Source organism: Bufo gargarizans, chromosome 5 (genome assembly GCF_014858855.1).
Source record: "Bufo gargarizans isolate SCDJY-AF-19 chromosome 5, ASM1485885v1, whole genome shotgun sequence".
Classification (NCBI taxonomy): domain Eukaryota; kingdom Metazoa; phylum Chordata; class Amphibia; order Anura; family Bufonidae; genus Bufo; species Bufo gargarizans.
The window spans coordinates 44,817,013-44,844,314 of record NC_058084.1 but is presented as its reverse complement, the minus strand read 5'-3'; positions in this window follow the sequence as shown (position 1 = coordinate 44,844,314).

Below are 27,302 nucleotides of genomic sequence, written 5' to 3'. Positions count from 1 at the left end.
CGAGGATTTGAGGAGGCGGTGCTGGCCCTGGTGCTGAAAACTGCTGTCCACGGTGCTGATTGGTGCAGGGGAGAGAGGCGTGAGATTCAAACTTCCTGCGCTCCTCTCTCCCCTCCTCTTCCTGTCCAGCACCCGGACCATGCAGCATCGTCCAGCACCAGCTCCTGTGTCCCCCTAATCGGCATCCATCACCCTCCTGCACCCATCGCCACCCAGGTAGGTTAGGGTCAGTGAGGGAGAGGCATCGTTAGGCAGGGAAAGAAGGGAAAAGTAAGTTAGGAAAAAAAAAAAAAAAGTACTTTTATTCCAAACTTCCATCTATCCATCTAACCCTAACCCAGACCCCCCCCTGCCACTTGCCCCCCCCCCCACCACCAGCAATACTGGAGTGGGGACATCCTGTACCAGCCCCTACTGTACAGTATGGTCATGACACGTTCCCGGTTTGAGGCCATCCGGAAATGTCTGCATTATTCCGATAATGCAGCATGTCCACCCCGAGGTGATCCTGCCTATGACCGGCTGTATAAGATACGGCCGGTCATCGATCACTTTGTGGCCACATTTCAGCAGGCCTACATACCTGGAAGGGAGGTCGCGGTTGATGAGTCTCTCGTTGCGTTCAAGGGGAGACTCAGTTTCCGCCAATATATTCCCACAAAGCGGGCGAGGTATGGCGTGAAGCTATACAAAATTTGTGAGAGTACCTCAGGGTACACTTACAAATTTCATGTGTACGAGGGGCGAGATTCCCGTATTCAACCCCCAGAATGTCCCCCCACTCTGGGTGTTAGCGGGAAACTCGTGTGGGACCTTATGTACCCACTGCTGGATAAGGGTTGCCACTTGTACGTGGATAACTTTTATACCAGCATTCCCTTGTTCAGGTCCCTTGCCGCCAGATCCACCTTCGCTTGTGGGACCATGCGGAAAAATCAACGCGGCCTCCCTGCCTACCCCCTCCAGGTACCTATCCCCAGGGGTGAGACCCGTGCACTTACCAGTGGAAACCTGTTGCTGGTCAGGTATAAGGACAAGAGGGATGTCCTTATGCTGTCCACAATCCACGGTAACAGCACCACCCCAGTCTCTGTGTGAGGTACCACGGCAACGGTCCTCAAGCCCGATTGTATCGTCGACTACAATCGGTATACGGGAGGAGTTGATCTCTCTGATCAAGTCCTCACGCCATATAACGCCATGCGCAAAACCCGGGCATGGTACAAAAAAGTTGCGGTCTACTTGGTACAGGTTGCCATTTACAACTCTTTTGTACTATCCCGAAGCGCTGGCAGCACAGGGACATTCCTCCAATTCTATGAGGCAGTCCTCAAGGACCTGATCTTTTCGGACCGGGAAAGAGCAGGCCGGAGTACCTCGGGAACTGGAGGCGCCGGGATCGTCCCTGGCCAACACTTTCCAGGTGTGGTCCCCCATACTGGAAAGAAGGGACGAACCCCAAAAAAGTGCAGAGTGTGTCACAAGAGGGGGATACGGAAGGACACCACTACTCAATGTGACACGTGCCCCGATCATCCGGGCCTCTGCATTATCAATTGCTTCAGGGAGTATCACACTTCCATGGAGTACTAAATTTGTATAATCCCCAACAGTCCACTAGAGAACATTAAACACTATGGCTCTCAGACTTTGGAGACACAGAAACAATTTTTCTTTCCCCAAAAAATATTAGTTTTAGTGCAGGCATCCTCAAACTGCAGCCCTCCAGATGTTGTAAAACTATAACTCCCAGCATGCTCAGACAACCTACAGCCATCAGCAGGGCATGGTGGGAATTGTAGTTTTACAACATCTGGAGGGCCGCAGTTTTAGGATGCCTGCTTAGTGTCTCCAAAGTCTGAGAGCCATACATATTGGGCATTGTCGCGTGTGTAAAAGTCGTCGCTATAAAAATAACCTTTGACCAAATGCCTCGGATGAACGGTGTTAAAAATATAAAATAAAAACTGTGCCAAAACACCCATTTTTGGGCAAAATTTCTATTTGAATCCATTTTGCCGGTAATAAAGCAAGGGTTAACAGCCAAACAAAACTAAATATTTATTGCCCCGATTCTGTAGTTTGCAGAAACACCCCAAATGTGGTCGTAAATGGCTATATAGCCGCACGGCAGGGCATAGAACGAAGGGAACGCCATATAGTTTCTGGAAGGCAGATTTTGATGGACATTTTTTTTTTTTTACACCATGTCCCATTAGAAGCCCCCCTGATGTAGCCTAGACTAGAAACTCCCAAAAAGTGACCCCATCTAATATACTACACCCCTCAAGGTATTCAAAAGTTACTTTACAAACTATGTTAACCCTTTAGGTGTTCCACAAAACGAAATAGCGAATGTAGAAACAATTTTAGAATTTAATTTTTTTGTTACATTGCCTCAAAAAAGAGTAATATAGAGCAACCAAAAATCAAATTTACCCCAAAAATAGTCCCAAAACAACAACCATCTTAACCCGTAGTTTCCTAGATGGGGTCACTTTTATGGAGTTTCTACTCTAGGGGTGCATCAGGGGGCTTGAAAGGGTACATGGTGTAAATAAACCAGTCCAGCAAAATCTGCCTTCCAAAAACCATATGACATTCCCCGTCTTCTATGTCCTGCCGTTTAGCCAAATAGTAGTTTACGACCACATATAGGGTGTTTCTGCAAACTACAGAATCAGGGCAACCCATTTTGAGTGTTGTTTGGCAGTTAACCCTTGTTTTACTCCTGGAAAAAATTGATTATATTGGAAAATTTTCCCAAAAATAGAAATTTCAAAATTGTTTCTCCATCTGCCATTAACTCTTGTGGAACACCTAAAGGGTTGACAAAGTTTGTAAACCCAGTTTTGAATACCTTGAGGGGTGTACTTTCTTAAATGGAGTCACTTTTTTGAAATTTTTATTCTAGGGGTGCAACAGGGGGCTTCAAATGGGACATAGTATAAACAAAACCAGTCCTGCAAAATCTGCCTTCCAAAACCCATATGGTGTTCCCCTCCTTCTATGTGCTCCCGTTCGGCCAAACAGTAGTTTACAACCACATATGGGGTGTTTCTGCAAACTACAGAATCAGGGCAACCCATTTTGAGTGTTGTTTGGCAGTTAACCCTTGTTTTACTCCTGGAAAAAATTGATTATATTGGAAAATTTTCCAAAAAATAGAAATTTCTAAATTGTTTCTCCATCTGCCATTAACTCTTGTGGAAGGGTTAATAAAGTTTAAAAAAACAGTTTTGAATACCTTGAGGGGTGTAGTTTCTAGAATGGGGTCATTTTTGGGAGGTTTCTATTATATAAGCCTCACAATATGACTTCAAACCTGAACTGGTCCATAAAAAGTGGGATTTTGAAGATTTCTGAACAATTTCAAAATTTGCTTCTAAACTTCTAAGCCTTGTAACATCCCTAAAAAATAAAATATCATTCCCAAAATGCTACAAACATGAAGTAGACATATGGGGAATGTAAAGTCATCACAATTTTTGGGGGTATTACTATGTATTACAGAAGTAGAGAAACTGAAACTTTGAAATTTGCTAATTTTTTAAAATGTTTGGTAAAAATTTTATTTTTTTATGCAAAAAAAATTACTTTTTGGACCCAATTTTAGCAGTGTCATGAAGTACAATATGTGATGAAAAAACAATCTCAGAACGGCCTGGGTAAGTCAAAGCGTTTTAAAGTTATGAGCACTTACCCTAAGTTCAGACCTCAACACGGAGAAACCAATGATTCCCTATGGAAATGGTTCTCACCTGGGCATTTTACAGCGCGTACGATTGCGCTGTAAAACGCCCGACGCTCAAACAAGTTCTTTAGCTTTTTTTGGGGCATTTGTCACGCGTTCCCCCACATAGATATTCGGGAACACGCGACAATGTGTGCACGCCTGTCTCTGTATGCGCGATTGTAAACGCCCATACAATCGCGCATACAGAGCGCTCGTTTCAGAACGCTCAGGTCTGAACCCCCTGTTAAAGTGACACTGGTCAGATTTGCAAAAAATATCCTGGTCCTTAAGGTGAAAATGAGCCTGGTCCTTAAGGGGTTAAAGGCAGGTAGGTGGGGAGAGCGGTGAGCTCATGAATATGAGGACTCAATGGCATGTGCTGAAGATGTTGGGGTTTAAAGCTGAAGGTATCTGTGTTGGTCCCATGTTTATATGTGCCCGCATTGCTGAGAAAAATTTAATCAAAGCCTCCAGGAGCAACGGAGGCTCAGCTCTCTCTGCAACTGCCATGCCCTTTCCTTTTTGATTGACAGAACCAGGCAGTGTAAACGGTGATCACACCTGGCCCTGCCTTCTCCTAAAGTCAATCATAGTGCAGAGGGTGCAGCAGTTGCAGTAAGAGCAGAGCCTTTAGGTGTAACAGCAACACCCCCGTTGCACCTAGAGACTCATTTGCACATATTAGAACATAATTTTTCTCAGCAAGGTGGACACATATAATCATGGGACCAACACAGATGCCTTCAGCTGCCAAGTGCACATGTAACAGGTCAGCCAGTGTCATAGGGACAAATCTACTGAGAGATGCCCTTTAAGTATTACTGTAGCAAATTTTACCATAAATTTCTGTATAACAAAAGAAAACTTTACAGTGACAATGGCTGACATCCGAAATTTTTGATATCAGTGTTTGTTTGTATGTTTGTAGCTTATAATTAATTCCTTCTTGACTCGGATATATTGACTCTGGTTATTAAACATTTATTCATATGCAAAAATGGAAACAAAGAGTAATTGGCACACCAATGCCTGTGTGCCTGGCAAATATTACTCTCTCTCTCTCTATATATATATATATAATCATATTTTTCATTTTATAAGACACACCTGATGATAAGACACAGCTAGGTTTTAAGAAAAATAAGAAAAAAACACACAGACCCCCAAAATCTTCATTTAACCTTATATCAGACCCCCATATCAAACCTCAGATCAGATCCTCATATCAAACTTCAGATCAGATTCCTATATCAAACTTCAGATCAGACCCCCATCAGATCTTATATCAGACCCTATCAGATCTCAGATCAGACCCCCATCAGAGATGAAATAAATAAATGAACTTACCTCTGCTGCTCCACTGCCTCTCTGCAGAACAGGCGCTCTCTCCTGCACTCACTGCTCCCTGGTCTTCTCCAGGCCCGCGCTACACTGTTACTGCGTACAGAATCAGGTTATAGTGCCTGCGCTACGTCCTAATGCTGTTGGCGTAAGGAAGACAAGGGGGCGGTGAGTACAGACAGCACTAGCAGCACTACACTTACCACTCCCTCACCTCCTGCATACTATAAGACACGCTGTCATTTTTCCCCCAAAGAAAAGCAGAAAATACTGTGTGTGTGTATGTATATATACAGTGTGTATACACTCACCTAAAGAATTATTAGGAACACCTGTTCTATTTCTCATTAATGCGATTATCTAGTAAACCAATCACATGGCAGTTGCTTCAATGCATGTAGGGTTGTGGTCCTAGTCAAGACAATCTCCTGAACTCCAAACTGATTGTCAGAGTGGGAAAGAAAGGTGAATTAAGCAATTTTGAGCGTGGCATGGTTGTTGGTGCCAGACGGGCCGGTCTGAGTATTTCAAAATCTGCTCAGTTACTGGGATTTTCACGCACAACCATTTCTAGGGTTTACAAAGAATGGTGTGAAAAGGGAAAAACATCCAATATGCGGCAGTCCTGTGGGCGAAAATCCCTTGTTGATGCTAGAGGTCAGAGGAGAATGGGCCGACTGATTCAAGCTGATAGAAGAGCAACGTTGACTGAAATAACCAATCGTTACAACAGAGGTATGCAGCAAAGCATTTGTGAAGCCACAACTCGCACAACCTTGAGGTGGATGGGCTACAACAGCAGAAGACCCCACCGGGTACCACTCATCTCCACTACAAATGGGAAAAAGAGGCTACAATTTGCACAAGCTCACCAAAATTGGACTGTTGAAGACTGGAAAAAATGTTGCCTGGTCTGAGTCTCGATTTTTGTTGAGACATTCAAATGGTAGAGTCCGAATTTGGCGTAAACAGAATGAGAACATGTATCCATCATGCCTTGTTACCACTGTGCAGGCTGGTGGTGGTGATGTAATGGTGTGGGGGATGTTTTCTGGGCACACTTTAGGCCCCTTAGTGCCAATTGGCCATCGTTTAAATGCCACGGGCTACCTGAGCAGTGTTTCTGACCATGTCCATCCCTTCATGACCACCATGTACCCATCCACTGATGGCTACTTGCAGCAGGATAATGCACCATGTCACAAAGCTCGAATCATTTCAAATTGGTTTCTTGAACATGACAATGAGTTCACTGTACTAAAATGGCCCCCACAGTCACCAGATCTCAACCCAATAGAGCATCTTTGGGATGTGGTGGAACGGGAGCTTCGTGCCCTGGATGTGCATCCCTCAAATCTCCATCAACTGCAAGATGCTATCCTATCAATATGGGCCAACATTTCTAAAGAATGCTATCAGCACCTTGTTGAATCAATGGCACGTAGAATTAAGGCAGTTCTGAAGGAAAAATGGGGTCCAACACCGTATTAGTATGGTGTTCCTAATAATTCTTTAGGTGAGTGTATGTATGTATATATATATATATATATATATATATATATACATATATATATTAGTGTGTGTAGTGTGGCCTATTTTGTGTCACATGTGTGAAAAAAGACACTGAGTTTTTTTACAAGAAGAGTGCTGCATTGATTTTTCATGGATATACAGTACAGACCAAAAGTTTGGACACACCTTCTCATTCAAAGAGTTTTCTTTATTTTCATTACTATGAAAATTGTAGATTCACACTGAAGCCATCAAAACTATGAATTAACACATGTGGAATTATATACATAACAAAAAAGTGTGAAACAACTGAAAATATGTCATATTCTAGGTTCTTCAAAGTAGCCACCTTTTGCTTTGATTACTGCTTTGCACACTCTTGGCATTCTCTTGATGAGCTTCAAGAGGTAGTCACCTGAAATGGTTTTTAATTCACAGGTGTGCCCTGTCAGGTTTAATAAGTGGGATGTCTTGCCTTATAAATGAGGTTGGGACCATCAGTTGCGTTGTGGAGAAGTCAGGTGGATACACAGCTGATAATCCTACTGAATAGACTGATAGAATTTGTATTATGGCAAGAAAAAAGCAGCTAAGTAAAGAAAAACTAATGGCCATCATTACTTTAAGAAATGAAGGTCACTCAGTCCGAAAAATTGGGAAAACTTTGAAAGTGTCCCCAAGTGCAGTCACAAAAACCATAAAGCGCTACAAAGAAACTGGCTCACATGCGGACCGCCCAAGGAAAGGAAGACCAAGAGTCACCTCTGCTGCGGAGGATAAGTTCATCCGAGTCACCAGCCTCAAAAATCGCAGGTTAACAGCAGCTAAGATTAGAGACCAGGTCAATGCCACACAGAGTTCTAGCAGCAGACACATCTCTAGAACAACTGTTAAGAGGAGACTGTGTGAATCAGGCCTTCATGGTAGAATATCTGCTAGGAAACCACTGCTAAGGACAGGCAACAAGCAGAAGAGACTTGTTTGGGCTAAAGAACACATAGAATGGACATTAGACCAGTGCAAATCTGTGCTTTGGTCTGATGAGTCTAAATTTGAGATCTTTGTTTCCAACCACCGTGTCTTTGTGCGATGCAGAAAAGGTGAATGGATGGACTCTACATGCCTGGTTCCCACCGTGAAGCATGGAGGAGGAGGTGTGATGATGTGGGGGTGCTTTGCTGGTGACACTGTTGGGGATTTATTCAAAATTTGAAGGCATACTGAACCAGCATGGCTACCACAGCATCTTGCAGCGGCATGCTATTCCATTGAGTTTGCGTTTAGTTGCGCCAGATGACCTGTCCTCCACAGTCACCGGACCTGAACCCTATCGAGATGGTTTGGGGTGAGCTGGACTGCAGATTGAAGGCAAAAGGGCCAACAAGTTCTAAGCATCTCTGGGAACTCCTTCAAGACTGTTGGAAGACCATTGCAGGTGACTGACTACCTCTTGAAGCTCATCAAGAGAATGCCAAGAGTGTGCAAACCAGTAATCAAAGCAAAAGGTGGCTATTATGAAGAACCTAGAATATGACATATTTTGCAGTTGTTTCACACTTTTTTGTTATGTATATAATTCCACTTGTGTTAATTCATAGTTTTGATGCCTTCAGTGTGAATCTACAATTTTCATAGTCATGAAAATAAAGAAAACTCTTTGAATGAGAAGGTGTGTCCAAACTTTTGGTCTGTACTGTACATGCCTGATGTCAAGGGTGAGACGCGTGCACCTGATCAATTGTAAAAGCGAGTGCTGCCGGAATTTATATATACTATATCTATATATATATATCTATATATATATATATATATATATATATATATATATATATATATATATATACAGGTCCTTCTAAAAAAAATAGCATATTGTGATAAAGTTCATTATTTTCTGTAATGTACTGATAAACATTAGACTTTCATATATTTTAGATTCATTGCACATTAACTGAAGTAGTTCAAGCCTTTTATTGTTTTAATATTGATGATTTGGGCATACAGCTCATGAAAACCCAAATTTCCTATCTAAAAAAATTTGCATATTTCATCCGACCAATAAAAGAAAAGTGTTTTTAATTCAAAAAAAGTCAACCTTCAAATAATTATTTTCAGTTATGCACTCAATACTTGGTCGGGAATCCTTTTGCAGAAATGACTGCTTCAATGCGGCGTGGCATGGAGGCAATCAGCCTGTGGCACTGCTGAGGTGTTATGGAGGCCCAGGATGCTTCGATAGCGGCCTTAAGCTCATCCAGAGTGTTGGGTATTGCGTCTCTCAACTTTTTCTTCCCAATATCCCACAGATTCTCTATGGGGTTCAGGTCAGGAGAGTTGGCAGGCCAATTGAGCACAGTAATACCATGGTCAGTAAACCATTTACCAGTGGTTTTGGCACTGTGAGCAGGTGCCAGGTCGTGCTGAAAAATGAAATCTTCATCTCCATAAAGCTTTTCAGCAGATGGAAGCATGAAGTGCTCCAAAATCTCCTGATAGCTAGCTGCATTGACCCTGCCCTTGATAAAACACAGTGGACCAACACCAGCAGCTGACATGGCACCCCAGACCAGCACTGACTGTGGGTACTTGACACTGGACTTCAGGCATTTGGGCATTTCCCTCTCCCCAGTCTTCCTCCAGACTCTGGCACCCTGATTTCCGAATGACATGCAAAATTAGCTTTCATCCGAAAAAAGTACTTTGGACCACTGAGCAACAGTCCAGTGCTGCTTCTCTGTAGCCCAGGTCAGGCGCTTCTGCCGCTGTTTCTGGATCAAAAGTGGCTTGACCTGGGGGATGCGGCACCTGTAGCCCATTTCCTGCACACGCCTATACACGGTGGCTCTGGATGTTTCTACTCCAGACTAAGTCCACTGCTTCCGCAGGTCCCCCAAGGTCTGGAATCGGTCCTTCTCCACAATCTTCCTCAGGGTCCGGTCGCCTCTTCTCGTTGTGCAGCGTTTTCTGCCACACTTTTTCCTTCCCACAGACTTCCCAATGAGGTGCCTTGATACAGCACTCTGGGAACAGCCTATTCGTTCAGAAATTTCTTTCTGTGTCTTACCCTCTTGCTTGAGGGTGTCAATGATGGCTTTCTGGACAGCAGTCAGGTCGGCAGTCTTACCCATGATTGCGGTTTTGAGTAATGAACCAGGCTGGGAGTTTTTAAAAGCCTCAGGAATCTTTTGCAGGTGTTTAGAGTTAATTAGTTGATTCAGATGATTAGGTTAATAGCTCGTTAGAGCTTCGAGAGAACCTTTTCATGATATGCTAATTTTTTTAGATAGGAATTTTGGGTTTTCATGAGCTGTATGCCAAAATCATCAATATTAAAACAATAAAAGGCTTGAACTACTTCAGTTGGTGTGTAATGAATCTAAAATATATGAAAGTCTAATGTTTATCAGTACATTACAGAAAATAATGAACTTCATCACAATATGCTAATTTTTTTAGAAGGACCTGTATATATACACAGTACAGACCTTCTTATTCAAAGAGTTTTCTTTATTTTCATGACTATGACAATTGTAGATTCACACTGAAGGCATCAAAACTATGAATTAACACATGTGGAATTATATACATAACAAAAAAGTGTGAAACAAATGAAAATATGTCATATTCTAGGTCCTTCAAAGTAGCCACCTTTTGGTTTGATTACTGCTTTGCACACTCTTAGCATTCTCTTGATGAGCTTCAAGAGGTAGTCACCTAAAAATGGTCTTCCAACAGTATTGAAGGAGTTCCCAGAGATGCTTAGCACTTGTTGTCCCTTTTGCCTTCACTCTGGGGTCCAGCTCACCTCAAACCATCTCGATTGGGTTCAGGTCCGTTGACTGTGGAGGCCAAGGTCATCTGGCGCAGCACCCCATCACTCTCCTTCATGGTCAAATAACCCTTACACAGCCTGGAGGTGTGTTTGGGGTCATTGTCCTGTTGAAAAATAAATAATGGTCCAACTAACTGCAAACCGGATGGAATAGCATGCCGCTGCAAGATGCTGTGGTAGCCATGCTGGTTCAGTATGCCTTCAATTTTGAATAAATCCCCAGCAGTGTCACCAGCAAAGCACCCCCACACCATAACACCTCCTCCTCCACGCTTCACGGTGGGAACCAGGCATGTAGAGTCCATCCTTAGACACAGATAAATCATTTCAGAACTTTTTCCACCTTTAATGTGACCTATAAACTGCACCACTCAATTGAAAAACAAACTGAAATCTTTTAGGTAACATAGTACAGTAACATAGTAACATACTATATAAGGCCAAAAAAAGACATCTGTCCATCCAATTCGGCCTGTTATCCTGCAAGTTGATGCAGAGGAAGGCAAAAACAAACTGTGAGGTAGAAGCCAATTTTCCACACTTAAGGGGGAAAAAACTCCTTCCCGACTCCAATCAGGCAATCAGAATAACTCCCTGGATCAACGATCTCTCTCTAGTAGCTATAGCCTGTAATATTATTACGCTCCAGAAATACATCCAGGCCCAGCTTGAATTCCTTTATTGTACTCACCATCACCACCTCCTCAGGCAGAGAGTTCCATAGTCTCACTGCTCTTACCGTAAAGAATCCTCTTCTATGTTTGTGTACAAACCTTCTTTCTTCCAGACGCACAGGATGTCCCCTCGTCACAGTCCTGGGGATAAATAGGTGATGGGATAGATCTCTGTACTGAACGCTGATATATTTATACATATTAATTAGATCTCCCCTCAGTCGTATTTTTTTCTAAAGTGAATAACCCTAATTTTGATAATCTTTCAGGTTACTGTAGTTGCCCCATTCCAGTTATTACTTTAGTTGCCCTCCTGTGAACCCTCTCAAGCTCTGCTATGTCTGCCTTGTTCACAGGAGCCCAGAACTGTACACAGTACTCCATGTGTGGTCTGACTAGTGATTTGTAAAGTGTTAGGACTATGTTCTTATCACGGGCATCTATGCCCCTTTTGATGCAACCCATTATCTTATTGGCCTTGGCAGCAGCTGCCTGACACTGGCTTCTACAGCTTAGTTTGCTGTTCACTAAAATCCCTAGGTCCTTTTCCATGCCAGTGTTACCGAGTGTTTTACCATTTAGTATGTACCGGTGAGTTGCATTATTCCTTCCCATGTGCATAACCTAACATTTGTCAGTGTTAAACCTCATCTGCCACTTATCTGCCCAAGCCTCCAATCTATCCAGATCCATCTGTAGCCGTGTACTGTCCTCTTCAGTGTTAATTACTTTACACAGTTTAGTGTGAAGGGAAGAAAAAAAAAATTCAAATAATGTGGTTGCATAAGTGTACACACCCTCTTATAACTGGGGATGGAGCTGTGTTCAGAATTAAGCAATCACATTCAAAATCATGTTAAATATGAGTCAGCATACACCTGCCATCATTTAAAGTGCCTCTGGTTAACCCCAAAAAGAGTTCAGCTGCTCTAATTGGTCTTTCCTGAAATATTCTTAGTCGCATCCCACAGCAAAAGCCATGGTCCACAGAGAGCTTCCAAAACATCAGAGGGATCTCATTGTTAAAAGGTATCAGTCAGGAGAAGGGTACAAAAGAATTTCCAAGGCATTAGATATACCATGGAACACAGTGAAGACAGTCATCATCTAGTGGAGAAAATATGGCACAACAGTGACATTACCAAGAACTGGATGTCCCTCCAAAATTGATGAAAAGACGAGAAGAAAACTGGTCTGGGAAGTTACCAAGGATCCTACAGCAACATTAAAGAAGCTGCAAGAATATCTGGCAAGTACTGGCTACGTGGTACATGTGACAACAATCTCCCGTATTCTTCATATGTCTGGGCTATGGGGTAGACATACGAAAGCCTTTGAAAAACATCCAAGCCAGGCTACATTTTGCAAAAATACATATGAAGTCTCCCAAAAGCATGTGGGAAAAGGTGTTATGGTCTGATGAAACCACAAAAAGAACACTGCACATCACCAAAAGAACACCATACCCACAGTAAAGCATGGTGGTGGCAGCATCATGCCAAGGGGATGTTTTTCTTCAGCTGGAACTGGGGCCTTAGTTAAGCTAGAGGGAATTATGAACAGTTCCAAATACTAGTCAATATTGGCACCAAACCTTCAGGCTTCTGCTAGAAAGTTGAACATGAAGAGGAACTTCATCTTTCAGCATGACAACGAGCCAAAGCATACATCCAAATCAACAAAGGAATGGCTTCACCAGAAGAATATTAAAGTTTTGGAATGGCCCAGCCAGTGCCCAGACCTGAATCGGATTGAAAATCTGTGGGGTGATCTGAAGAGGGCTGTGCACAGGAGATGCCCTCGCAATCTGACAGATTTGGAGTGTTTTTGCAAAAAAGAGTGGGCAAATCTTGCCAAGTCAAAATGTGCTATGCTGATAGACTCATACCCAAAAAGACTGAGTGCTGTAATAAAATCAATAGGTGCTTCAACAAAGTATTAGTTTAAGGGTGTGCACACTTATGCAACCATATTATTTTATTTTTATATTTTTTCTTCCCTCCACCTAAAAGATTACAGTTTGTTTTTCAATTGAGTGGTACAGTTTATAGGTCAATATAAAAGGTGGAAAAAGTTCTGAAATTATTTATCTGTCTCATTTTTTACATCACAGAAACCTGACATTTTAACAGGGGTATGTAGACTTTTTATATCCACTGTATGTATGGACAGCAGAACATCTATAGATGTATGTATGGACAGCAGCTACACTTTATCACTACCTAACCTACACTGACTATCTCCCACTAACTATCTGTATTATATATATATATATATATATATATATAGTACAGACCAAAAGTTTGGACACACTTTCTCATTCAAAGAGTTTTCTTTATTTTCATGACTATGAAAATTGTAGATTCACACTGAAGGCATCAAAACTATGAATTAACACATGTGGAATTATATACATAACAAAAAAGTGTGAAACAACTGAAAATATGTCATATTCTTCAAAGTAGCCACCTTTTGCTTTGATTACTGCTTTGCACACTCTTGGCATTCTCTTGATGAGCTTCAAGAGGTAGTCACCTGAAATGGTTTTCACTTCACAGGTGTGCCATCAGTTGCGTTGTGGAGAAGTCAGGTGGATACACAGCTGATAATCCTACTGAATAGACTGTTAGAATTTGTATTATGGCAAGAAAAAAGCAGCTAAGTAAAGAAAAACGAGTGGCCATCATTACTTTAAGAAATGAAGGTCACTCAGTCCATCCGGTCACCTTTTCTGCATCGCACAAATACACGGTGGTTGGAACTAAAGATCTCAAATTTGGACTCGTCAGACCAAAGCACAGATTTCCACTGGTCTAATGTCCATTCCTTGTGTTGTTTAGCCCAAACAAGTCTCTTCTGCTTGTTGCCTGTCCTTAGCAGTGGTTTCCTAGCAGATATTCTACCATGAAGGCCTGATTCACACAGTCTCCTCTTAACAGTTGTTCTAGCGATGTGTCTGCTGCTAGAACTCTGTGTGGCATTGACCTAGTTTCTAATCTGAGCTGCTGTTAACCTGCGATTTCTGAGGCTGGTGACTCGGATGAACTTATCCTCCGCAGCAGAGGTGAATCTTGGTCTTCCTTTCCTGGGGCGCTCCGCATGTGAGCCAGTTTCTTTGTAGCGCTTGATGGTTTTTGTGACTGCACTTGGGGACACTTTCAAAGTTTTCCCAATTTTTCGGACTAACTGACCTTCATTTCTTAAAGTAATGATGGCCACTCGTTTTTATTTACTTAGCTGCTTTTTTCTTGCCATAATACAAATTCTAACAGTCTAATCCGTAGGACTATCAGCTGTGTATCCACCTGACTTCTCCACAACGCAACTGATGGTCCCAACCCCATTTATAAGGCAAGAAATCCCACTTATTAAACCTGACAGGGCACACCTGTGAAGTGAAAACCATTTCAGGTGACTACCTCTTGAAGCTCAACAAGAGAATGTCAAGAGTGTGCAAAGCAGTAATCAAAGCAAAAGGTGGCTACTTTCAAGAACCTAAAATATGACATATTTTCAGTTGTTTCACACTTTTTTGTTATGTATATAATTCCACATGTGTTAATTCATAGTTTTGATGCCTTCAGTGTGAATCTACAATTTTCATAGTCATGAAAATAAAGAAAACTCTTTGAATGAGAAGGTGTGTCCAAACTTTTGGTCTGTACTGTATATGAGCTAACTAACTAACTAACTATCTAATGTAATTGGATAAGGAATAGGATTCAGATGAAAGCACAGAGCACAGCAATGTCACTGCTCTCTCTCTCAGAACTTTAAACAACTGTAGAAATGGCTGCTGGAGAGGTTCTTATATAGTAAGGGGTAGGCAACTTTCCTATTGGTTGCTAGGGATGTTGCTAAGCTCTAACAAAGATACTGCAGCCTTCTCATTGGCTCACAAGCAAGAAGGGAAGTTACTGATGAAAAAAAATATATACCGTATTTTTCGCCCCATAAGACGCACTTTCCCCCCCCAAAAAATCGGGGGGAAATGCCCCTGCGTCTTATGGGGCGAATGCTGACAATTTAACATCGCTGGATGCGATGTAGCGTGAGCGGGGGCCGGGGGAGGAACTGGGAGGAGGAGCTGGGGGCCGGGATCAGCGGCGGGGCGGTGCAATCAATGTACTATAGCCCCGCCCCGCCGCTGCGGTATACTAATATTAAATGTCTTATTCGATTAAAATGTATTACATATGCCCCCTCACTCCTAAATTGCTAATCGTACCTTAAATCCTATTCCTAGGTGCTGTAATGCAGGCCGGGTAGGCGGCAGCGTAACTCCTTGATGTCACGTGCCTGCGCCGCCTACTTTATGAATGAAGCAGGCGGCGCAGGCAAGTGACGTCAGTAAGAGACGCGCCGGCCGCCCTGCCTGCATTACAGAAGCTAGGAATAGGATGTAAGGTACGATTAGCAATTTAGGAGTGAGGGGGCATATCTAATACATTTTAATTGAATAAGACATTTAATATTAGTATACTGGGGGCAGCAGAGGCGGGGGCGGCGGCGGGTGGGCGAGCTGATCCGTGGATGGCACAGTTAAGGGGGGGGGGTCTGTGGATGCCACTGTTATGGTCTGGGGGGCTGTGGATGCCACTGTTATGGGCTGGGGGGCTGTGGATGGCACTGTTATGGGGTGGGGGGTCTGTGGATGGCACATATATAACAGTGCCATCCACAGATCCCCCCTGTAACAGTGCCATCCACAGATCCCCCCTGTAACAGTGCCATCCACAGATCCCCCCCTGTAACAGTGCCATCCACAGATCCCCCCCCTGTAACAGTGCCATCCACAGATCCCCCCCCATAACAGTGTCCGTCATCCACAGATCCCCTCATAACAGTGTCCGTCATCCACAGATCCCCCCATAACAGTGTCCGTCATCCACAGATTCCCCCCATAACAGTGTCCGTCATCCACAGATCCCCCCCATAACAGTGTCCGTCATCCACAGATCCCCCCCATAACAGTGTCCGTCATTCACAGATCCCCCCCATAACAGTGTCTGTCATCCACAGATCCCCCCATAACAGTGTCCATCATCCACAGATTCCCCCATAACAGTGTCCGTCATGCACAGATCCCCCCCATAACAGTGTCCGTCATGCACAGATCCCCCCATAACAGTGTCCTTCACAGATCCCCAGTAATAGTGCCACCCACAGACCACCATTAGTTCCAAACCCACCAAAAGCACACCTTTTGGTTAAAAATAATTTTTTTCTTATTTTCCTCCCCAAAAACCTAGGTGCGTCTTATGGGCCGGTGCGTCTTATAGGGCGAAAAATACGGTATTTGCGATTATGAATATATAGCACTATATTCTACATCTTCGAAAATTCTTGAAGTGCCAATATTCGCGATAAAAATTAGTGATTATAATTTTTGCGATCAACACTAATAAAGGCCTGCCACTACTTTAATGGCAAACAAGGCCATCCACATTCTGTCCCTTTAAAGCTTATCTGACCTAATCTCCCAACACCTCCCTTCACACAGGCCCTTTCCTCTACACGTGTCTGCACCTCACATAATGGTCTCCAAAATATCTCCTGTGCGTACCCCCAAACTCTTTACCCATCAAACTTTCTTCCGTCATCAAAACCTTCAAAAGTAACCTGAAAACGCTGTCATCAGGAAAAACTAAAACCTGCTGCTGCAACACAGCCATATGAGCAGCTTCTACACTTACCTGCTGTCTCCACCCCCCATCTCTTGTAGTTTGAAAGCCATCATAGGCTGAGTCCTCTCCTGCTCTGTGCTAGTGGTGGATGGACTTACGGAAGCATCCAAGCTGCCAAAGAAAAGCTATGAGGTGGGCATTTCCAAGATCAGAATAAAAAAAAAATTGGCTAAAAGGGGCAAAATGGCATAAAATAAAGGAGGAACCATTACTCACCAAGTCCTCTAAGAAAGCACATGGGAAAAGCTTTCTGTCAGTAAGTGCATACACACATTACAACAGGAGGCAGACATTAAAAGTTATTAATATAGAGAGATGAGTGAAGAGATTCTAAACAAACTGAATTGATCTTGAATTTCCCAAAAATTCTGAATCTTTTGTGATTTGATTCAGATGAATTACTCAAAATGGTGACCAGAAGACAGAGAATGCATCTGCCACCAAAAAAGGCATAATTTGAGGACCATGTTTTAATTTAAAAATAAAATCGGACAGTGTAGTGCGTTATTAACCCCATCCCGACCCACGCTGTACATATACATCAGGTCTTTAAAAATGGTGCACACTCAGGAGCTGAGCCGGTGCCATAGCAGTTGGGTTTTTGCTGTTGGGTGAAACCTCAGAGTGCTGCGCTCATGGGGCCTGAACAGCTCTCCTGTGCTGAGATCAAGGGAGCTGTTCAGTTGTTATGGCAGCCTTGGGCCCTCTGAAGGTGCAAAGTTCCTATGTAGTCCCTGTCCTTATGGACTTCCTATGCAAGAATAAGAACATAGGAACATAGTGAATCTCCCATAGGCTGCAAGGTTAAATCATTACAGTCTATTGGAAAAAGCATTTATATGATTGCATAAAGTCCTCTAGTGTAAAATAAAGTTACATTTAAAAAAAAAATATAAAAAATTTATATCCCCTCTCTTTCCCCCATTTAAAATAAATAAGCAATACAAAATAAACATTAGCACTGTCGTGTCCCAGAACATCCATGCTATTAAAATCTAAAAATATTTAGCCCATATGACGAATGAAAATACTATAGCTAAATGTAGAAGGTATACGTACCTTATTAGCAAACAGAACAAATATAAGAAAAAGGGACGTTTAAAAGGAGCAAAAATAATAAAGAGTTTATTCGTGCTACAGGGATGGGGGTGAATGCCTACAATAATCATAGGACATAAATACAAAACCGTCTATCCAATTGGTACAACCAAATTATGTGTTAGCAGGAATCCTTCTAAAAGTGATATAGTGGAGGCCCACTGAGGTGTACCCACAGATAGACGGACTAATATGTTAAAATATATAGACCCACCGCACAGAGAAATGAATGTGGTGCTGTGAGATGCACTGTAAATGACACTTACTCTTGATCTGTGCTGGTGGACTACTACAGAGGTGGTATGATCCCTGGAATAGTCACTATGTTGAATCTTTCAACAACCATGCGGGGCATACCACACACCGCACACATATACCACTGGCCAGTGACTGTAGTATCGCTGGGCAGAAAGGAATAATGCAGGGGGCGGCTGAGTGTAGTGCCGTAACTCCAAGCTTTATCCCCAATGTAGGTGCGTCAATATCGCAAGTGAAGGCTTCTACTAAAAAGGTATATGTAGCAGACAGCCCACCCGCTTAGGTTCAACTACGGCTCTACGCGTTTCTGTGCACCTTATCAGTGCACTTCTTTAGGAGCCTACGTAACTGTAACACCTGCCCTGTCTAAGCCGATACCCTAGTCTGGGTATCGGCAAACTATAAGAGGCTGGTTAGTACATGACACCGAATCCTAGTGTAGATCTCGGTGCACTATTTTTAACAAACAGAGTCTCGGCATTGTAATGGCCGCGATGCGGCCACCCAAACGCCGTGATTTAAAGGGCAGAACCCCACCTCCTATCGGTAGCCAATCCGCCACAGAGAACATTCTTAATGGGCCGGTAAGCTACCAACAACGGAGGAATAGGGATGTGTCAAAGGGGTCAGCGCACAAGCGCTGCATGGTAAGAATATAACAGGGAATATCAACGGCGGCCTTATATCTAAACAAGTAGCAATGTTTAGTAAGCATATCGGCGATCAAAAAGCAATTAGTGATCAGCTATTTACAAATAGATAAATAGATCAATAACCACATATGACATGAAATAGCAAGTAGGTGGAAACTATAACATTGCATATATCTCATATAAATAGACAAATGAGTGTGTATGTGTATATACTTGTCCATAGATAAACGTAATGTCTCACAGGGACAACCATTGCATGGTATACACAGGAAGAAAGGAGTGGCCTCAATATAACAATGGATCTATCATATGAATGGGACAAAAGAGATTGCATCATTCAAACCATTAGGTTTGGTGGTTCCCAATCTGAAAATCACCGCGAGGAGGGGATTTAGACCGTATTCTCCTACAAAAGGAGGCACAATGGATTTTCAGATTGGGAACCACCAAACATAATGGTTTGAATGATGCAATCTCTTTTGTCCCATTCATATGATATATCCATTGTTATATTGAGGCCACTCCTTTCTTCCTGTGTATACCATGCAATGGTTGTCCCTGTGAGACCTTATTAGTCTGTCTATCTGTGGGTACACCTCAGTGGGCCTCCACTATATCACTTTTAGAAGGATTCCTGCTAACACATAATTTGGTTGTACCAATTGGATAGACGGTTTTGTATTTATGTCCTATGATTATTGTAGGCATTCACCCCCATCCCTGTAGCACGAATAAACTCTTTATTATTTTTGCTCCTTTTAAACGTCCCTTTTTCTTATATTTGTTCTGTTTGCTAATAAGGGACGTATACCTTCAACATTTAGCTATAGTATTTTTATTGCCAAAACGTTTTATCCGATTGAGGGAATGGCAGGCTTTTTGTCAGGTGGCATTAATACTGAGCAATGGATGGGTGATCCTGGAGAGGTTTTTTCTGAAAAGGAGATATCCTTCTCCTCACAAGCTATTAGTATATCTTCAGCTTTTAAACAAGTGACACGGATTTACAAAAATTTTGTCAGATCTTGGTGGGAGGTACAGTCATTGGAGGTCTATCTTAAAAACAAAATTGTCCCTAGGGGCCTACGGAACCCAATTATACCAGCATTTCGGTTGAGGTCCCCTGAGTTCATTAAGAAGTGGGAAAAGGAATCGGTGGATTCTTCTTTAAGACTGATGACATTATTGCTAGAAGAAGAGAAGAAGGTGTTATCTCTAGCAGAAAGCGAATTAAATGAGAACATCGAAGCAGTTAGGAAGTTTAACAGCCACTCTGATTTCACTAAAAAAGAAGCCCTCCTTCAATCATTTATTGAAAAATATACAGCTCAACTTAAAGAGAAAAAACATTCTCTCTTTAATAGAGATACGAAAGATTTTAGAGAGGGAAAAATCTTTGATTACAGTGTAAAACATACAGATGTATTAGAACTTGACACTGATATATCATCATCAGATTGTGAGACTGAACAGGAGTCAACAGATAGAGGGAATCCCACGCAATTCCTTAGAAGACAAGAAGGTGATAGAGGCAGGGGTAGAGGTAAAGGCCGCAGAGGTAGGGGATCTAATACCAGGGGGAGGGGTGGTTTTTTAGACAACACCCCTCCGGTATCTCAATACCTACTCCGCAACAACAAAAATCAAGGCAAAACCAGACCTTAGCTTTGCCGCATACTTGTTCCTCCAACAATACGGAGGAATTACAAGTTATTAATCTTTCTCAACGTCCCCTTACCCCTTGTGAAATCCAAGTATTATGTAAGGGATTGTCCTTTGTACCCATCCGGAGGTTTGATTTGTTCGGTTGGGTGAAGGATTTGCACCTTTTCGCCCGCAAGTTGAAGTGGCGTAAATTCTTTGCCACTCACGACCGACGCAAGTGTGAAGAACTGGGGATAGATCTACAGGATCTTCCCGATGTGCAAGTGTTAACTGATTTATATTCAGAATCCCTACGTAACCCTGGAGAGGGGCCCTTTACTAATTTGTGAATTCCCTCCAAGAAGATGCCCCCTTTAAATGACAATACACCCATTGACATCTTTGTTTCGGTGGTGACTAATAAGCTCCGTGATGTTGACACATACCAGGGTGGTACTGATAACTTAGGATGGGCTGAAAAAGAGGCTTTGAAAAAACTACAGAATGACAAGGATCTGGTTATCAAGCCTTCTGACAAGGGGGGGAATATAGTGGTGTTAGGACATGAGAAATACCATGAGATGTGTCTGAATATTCTCAATGATGTCTCCACATATAGAAAACTCCCCTCGGACCCTACAATGGGTTTTAGACTTGAATTACGTGAGATCTTATTGAAGGCTTTGGGTAGCAACACTCATTGATAAAGCCGAATTTGCCTTTATGCTTCCTGACCATCCTGTCCTTGCCACCTTCTACAGCTTACCAAAAATACACAAGGGCTATAATCCCTTGAAAGGTAGGCCTATTGTGTCTGGTACTGGCAGTCTCACTGCCAATATCAGTACATATGTGGATGCCATTTTGAGACCTTTTGTCACCAGCCTGCCTTCCTATGTGAGAGATACGATGGACGTGCTGGCTAGGTTAAATGGCATCCACTGTGACGAAGGTACTCAGCTAGCCAGTTTAGATGTTGAGGCCCTCTACAGCTCCATTCCTCACCATCTTGGATGTAGAGCGGTCCTCTCATTTTTACAACAGAGGGGCGAACATCTACTGGGGCATAATGCATTCATCATGGAGCTCTTGGAATTTATTCTAACACACAATGTGTTTTTATTTGACGGGAAGATTTTCCACCAGCTCAGGGGAGTCGTGATGGGCAGTCCTTGTGCCCCAACTTTTGCGAATCTCTTCCTGGGCTGGTGGGAAAGAGAACTGGTTTTCTCAGAGGATATGGAGCAATTTACTGGTGCTGTCCCCCTGTGGATTAGGTACATCGACGATGTGCTGATCCTATGGGGGGCCAGCGCCAGTTTGTTCCATGACTTTGTGGCTGTGTTGAACACCAATGAGCTGGGTTTATTTTTCACCTCAGAGATCAATGAGAGGCGGATCTCATTCTTGGATATAACCATTGCCCTTAATCCCACTGGTGATATTGTGACGAGCATGTACAGAAAATCTACTGCTACGAACAGTTTACTAAGATGGAAGAGTGGGCATCCAAAAGCACTCAAGAGAGGCATCCCTAAGGGGCAATATTTAAGAACCCGTAGGAATTGCTCCCAGCTCACTGACTTCAGAAAGGCTGCGAGTGATCTTCGAGATAGATTTTGATCTCGTGGTTATCTAACTTACTCAAACAGGCCTATCAACACTCCCTCAGTCTCAATAGAGATTCGTTATTATCCTCTAAACTAAATCTTCAAGGGGGTGATGATGTGCGGATCATCGGGACATTTGATGGAGCGCATGACCAAGTACGTCACGTACTATCAGAATATTGGGATATTCTTAGATCCGATTCTGATATAGGCCATCTGATTCCTGAGAAGCCAGCAATCACTTTCCGGCGAAGCCAGAACCTGCGCGACATTTTGGTTCACAGCCTGTACCAGAGTCCCAGACAATATACCTGGTTACACAATCCTATTTCGGGTACTTTCCCGTGTGGAAATTGCAGGTTTTGTGGATACATTGATAAAAAAAAATCATTCACCGGATATACTTCTGACAGAATTTTCTTCATCAGACCATTTGTAAATTGTAAATCCACAGGAGTTGTCTATTTGATGACATGTAGGTGTGGCCTAAAATATGTCGGCAAAACGATACGCGAGCTAAGACGGCGGATTGGTGAACATGTATCTGATATTAATAACTCTGAAGATACTCCAATTGCTCGTCATGTGGTTGAATGCCACAGCGGCCATGCTTCAGCCATTAAATTCCAGGGCATTGACATGGTGAAGAGAACACCGCGAGGAGGGGATTTAGACCGTATTCTCCTACAAAAGGAGGCACAATGGATTTTCAGATTGGGAACCACCAAACCTAATGGTTTGAATGATGCAATCTCTTTTGTCCCATTCATATGATATATCCATTGTTATATTGAGGCCACTCCTTTCTTCCTGTGTATACCATGCAATGGTTGTCCCTGTGAGACCGTACTTTTATCTATGGACAAGTATATACACATACACACTCATTTGTCTATTTATATGAGATATATGCAATGTTATAGTTTCCACCTACTTGCTATTTCATGTCATATGTGGTTACTTTGTTCATTGATCTATTTATCTATTTGTAAATAGCTGATCACTAATTGCTTTTTGATCGCCGATATGCTTACTAAACATTGCTACTTGTTTAGATATAAGGCCGTTGATATTCCCTGTTATATTCTTACCATGCAGCGCTTGTGCGCTGACCCATATGACGAATGGCCTAAAGGAAAGAAAATCAAAATGACAGTTTAGTTTTGCCATCTCTTTAGTCTCTTCGCCTCCCAAAAAATTTAATAAAAAGTGATCAAAAAGTCATCCACACTTCAGTCAGGTATTGCAAAAAAATACAGATCACCCCACAAAAAATTATGCAAGGAAGAAACTAAAATTCCAAAGTTTTTTTATTTTCTTTAAATTATTAAAATGGAAGAAAGGGTATATAAAATATATGAAATCGTACTGATCTGGAGAATGATAGCAACAGAATCAGTTTTACCACATGTGTAACACCATAAAACTGTCCCAGAATTGCATTTTTTCCAGTTCCACCCCATTTGGATTTTTTGCCAGCTTCCCACTACATGATATGCAATATTAAAGGTTGCTGTTAGAAAGTGCAACTTGTCCCCCAAAAACATGCCCTCATATGGCTATGTGAATGGAAAATTTCAAGAAATTCACTAATCTCTACTAATATATTTTCACAAGTGCTTCTTTAATAGTGTTGAGCGCGAATATTCGAATCAAGAATTTTAATCGCAAATATCGCCACTTCGAGAATTCGCAAATATTTAGAATATAGTGCTATATATTCGTATTCGCGAATAGTGTTGAATATTCTAATCGCAAATTTATAGCAAATATATTACATTGCCAATTTTTTGCACTCAAGTAAACAATGACTGGAGATCACGAATTCTTGAATTTGCAAATTTATGGCGAATATTCAGACAACAATTTGCAAAATATTGCGAATTTGAATATTGCCTATGCCACTTTAATGAAAAAAAAAATATTATTTTACATTTATCAAATCAGCATCTGGATCTGGATACTTTTGTAATTGCATGCATTTAAATATTTACTATATCCACTGGGTTAGTCAATAAAATGTATCTGTATAGCGCCACCTGCTGTTTTTATGTTCAGCTCAGTAAGATCACTGAGGTGGACGCACATGCTCAGTTGAATCTTTCAACTGCCACCAGCCATATCTATTGTTGTAAGCTGTGACAGTTACAGGGAGAAAACTTCTGCAAAAAAGGCACACCCTTTGAGCTGTGATAAGGAGAAAGCTGCAGCAGTAAGGACATGCCCCCAGAGCTGTGATAGGAAGAAAGGGGCAGCAGAAAGGACACGCCCATGGATTGTGATAGGGAGAGAGCTGAAGCAGAAAGGAAACTCCCATTAAAATAATTTTAGCAGAGCAATGAATGGGGAGATCTCAAGATCCATGTCAGATACAGGGCTGGTTCTAGCTTTTGTTAGAAAAAGATTGTCAGGTCATTTTTCACATTAACCCTGGAATAACCCCTGTTATTACGAGTGAAATAAAATCGTTTTAATGTCCCTTATTCGGCCCCTGAAGTCTTCAGAAGCCATTTGTCTGAAGGTGTTTGATTAAATATTCAGTCTATCTGAAACGTCACACTTTGACATGGCAAATGGGTCTTGACTGAGACACATGGACTAATAGAGGCAGCGCTTGTTGTTCTAATTGCATTTACATCAGGGTGCAGCCAGGCACAAAATAATCACTGACTTTCAACCTGAACACGGCATTTTATATGGAGGGCGAATTTAATCTTTCCACGCAGGTTGGCATCTAATGCGTTCTTTGTCCCTTTACTCATAAAGCTGCCATGGTATTTGAACAAGCCGGGCTCGTGTTAAACATTGTGCCTGTCGGTGAGCCAGCACTAACTGGCAGCGTACATTTCCAGTGACCAGTGTTTGGTCTTGCCCAGCGTGTGGGCTACACCGTGTCAGTGACTGGGACTATATTAATACTTTTCTACATGTTTAAGGACAATAGATCTTCAGCCTTAAAGGGGTTGTCCAGTATTAGAAAAACGTGGATGCTGTATTCTGAAAACGGTGCCGAACCTGTCTGCAGGTTGTGTATGTGCAGTACCCCAGTTTTATTACTTATTGCTATGTTATGTTTAGGCCGTGTATTCCAGAAGAAGAGGTATGGTTGGCAGGAACAGGGCTAAACACACTGTCCATCCCCTCTTGGTAGGACTGGCAGGTCCTACTTTCTGCCAGGAGGATAAGTTGGAGTTCCTGATGAGAGAGTGTGGAGGAAGGAAGCACATGAGCTCCCTCTCCATGGGGCCATAGCCAGTTCTCCTGGGAGATCCTTACCCCAAGGAAATTGCCCGAATCAAGAACATTGCTTCAATGAAAGCTTTGCTGTGCCTATACAGCCGAATCATCAGTGAACATCACAGCTTTATGGTCCATTCACATGTCAAATTGGCAAATTGCGGATCCGCAAGACAAGCACACCAGCCATGTGCGTTCCGCATTTTGAAGACCGCACATGGCCAGCACTATAATAGAAATGCCTTTTCTTGTCCTTGGCTGTGGACAAGAATAGGACATGTTCTATTTTTTTTGCTGGGCTGCGGAACGGAAGTGCGGATGCGCAATGTCTCTGATATATAACATAGAGATCCTTGCGGTAAATACAGGGCTAAACAGCCATCAAAGGAATTCCTTCTAGATGAATCCCATATAAATCAAGTATCCAGCCTATATATGAGTAGATGTGTAATATACTAATACACGGACATAGAGGTGAGTTCACTGTACCGTCGATGCGGGACGCCGCACAGGAAGATATCGGTACGTAAGTAGTAATACTCCCTCTCACATCTACTCATATATAGGCTGGCTACTTGATTTATATGGGATTCATCTAGAAGGAATTCCTTTGATGGCTGTTTAGCCCTGTATTTACCGCAAGGATCTCTATGTTATATATCAGACATTGCGATACAATATACCACTATGGAACTCTCTGACCAGGAATCAGAGACATTGTGATATAATTCACCGGAACTGGACCTTACTGACTATTTGGATGTTTCAAACAACTAAATCCTCACATTGTTGCAAGTCTCAGTCCTATATTGCTATACTGTTGCAGGTCTCAGTACACACATTGCGATTGCATTGACAAGCAACACTAGGATTGTTTTATGTTTATAGTTTTATTGTAATATTTCATATATTTTATTGACTCTTATAAAATGCTTTCTGCCTAGTCCATAGTTTGAGTGCCCACCCACAATTCGTTTTGTTGTAGTGTTGTATTTAGAGGAAAAAGTAATGTTTTTCTAATCCTGGACAACCCGATTAATACATTATTTGTAGGGAGAGGTCCATGTCTATTAATAATGTTTTGTTTTTGAAGGTACAGGTTGAATCTATACTTTTCCTCTTGGCTCGACGTTCCCCAGACTTGTCCACATGTGGTTCTTATCTGTGAGGAAATAAAACAGAAAGTGCCTGCTAACAATCCACATCCCCTGGATGAACTCAAGGAAAACATCACAAACACTATCCACAGCCAACATAATCCGACGTGCCCAAAGATGCATAGACGTGAACGGGACCACTTTTGCATCCTTTGTGATTTGTGGGTAATATAAAAAAAAGTGCAGCCTATATAAGGTGTGAATATGGTTAGTGTACACTATGTAGTGGGTGTATGAGATATCTGCAGTTTATTTTGTGTTTATATGGTTAGTGTAGTCTATATAGTGTGTGTGTATGGGGTAAGTGTAGTGTATATGGTTAGTGTAGTATGATGTGTTTATGGGGTAAGTGTAGTCTATATACTGTGTATGGGGTAAGTGTAGTCTATATCATGTGTATGGGGTAAGTGTAGTCTTTACTGTGTGTATGGTATGTATAGTCTATATAGTGTGTGAATATGGTTAGTTTAGTCTATATAGTGTGTGTATATGGTTGGTGTAGTCTATATACTGTGCATGGGAAAAGTGTAGTCTATACTGTGTGTGTCTATGGTTAGTTTAGTCTATATAGTGTGTGGGGTAGTGTAGTCTATATAGTGTGTGTGTATATAGTGTAGTCTATATACTGTGTATGGGGTAAGTGTAGACTATACAGTGTGTGTATAGGGTAGTGTAGTCTATATAGTGTGTGTATATAGTGTAGTATACATAGTGTTTATAGGGTAAGTGTAGTCAATATAGTGTGTGTATAGGCTAGTGTAGTCTATATACTGTGCATGGGAAAAGTGTAGTCTATACTGTGTGTGTCTATGGTTAGTTTAGTCTATATAGTGTGTGGGGTAGTGTAGTCTATATAGTGTGTGTAT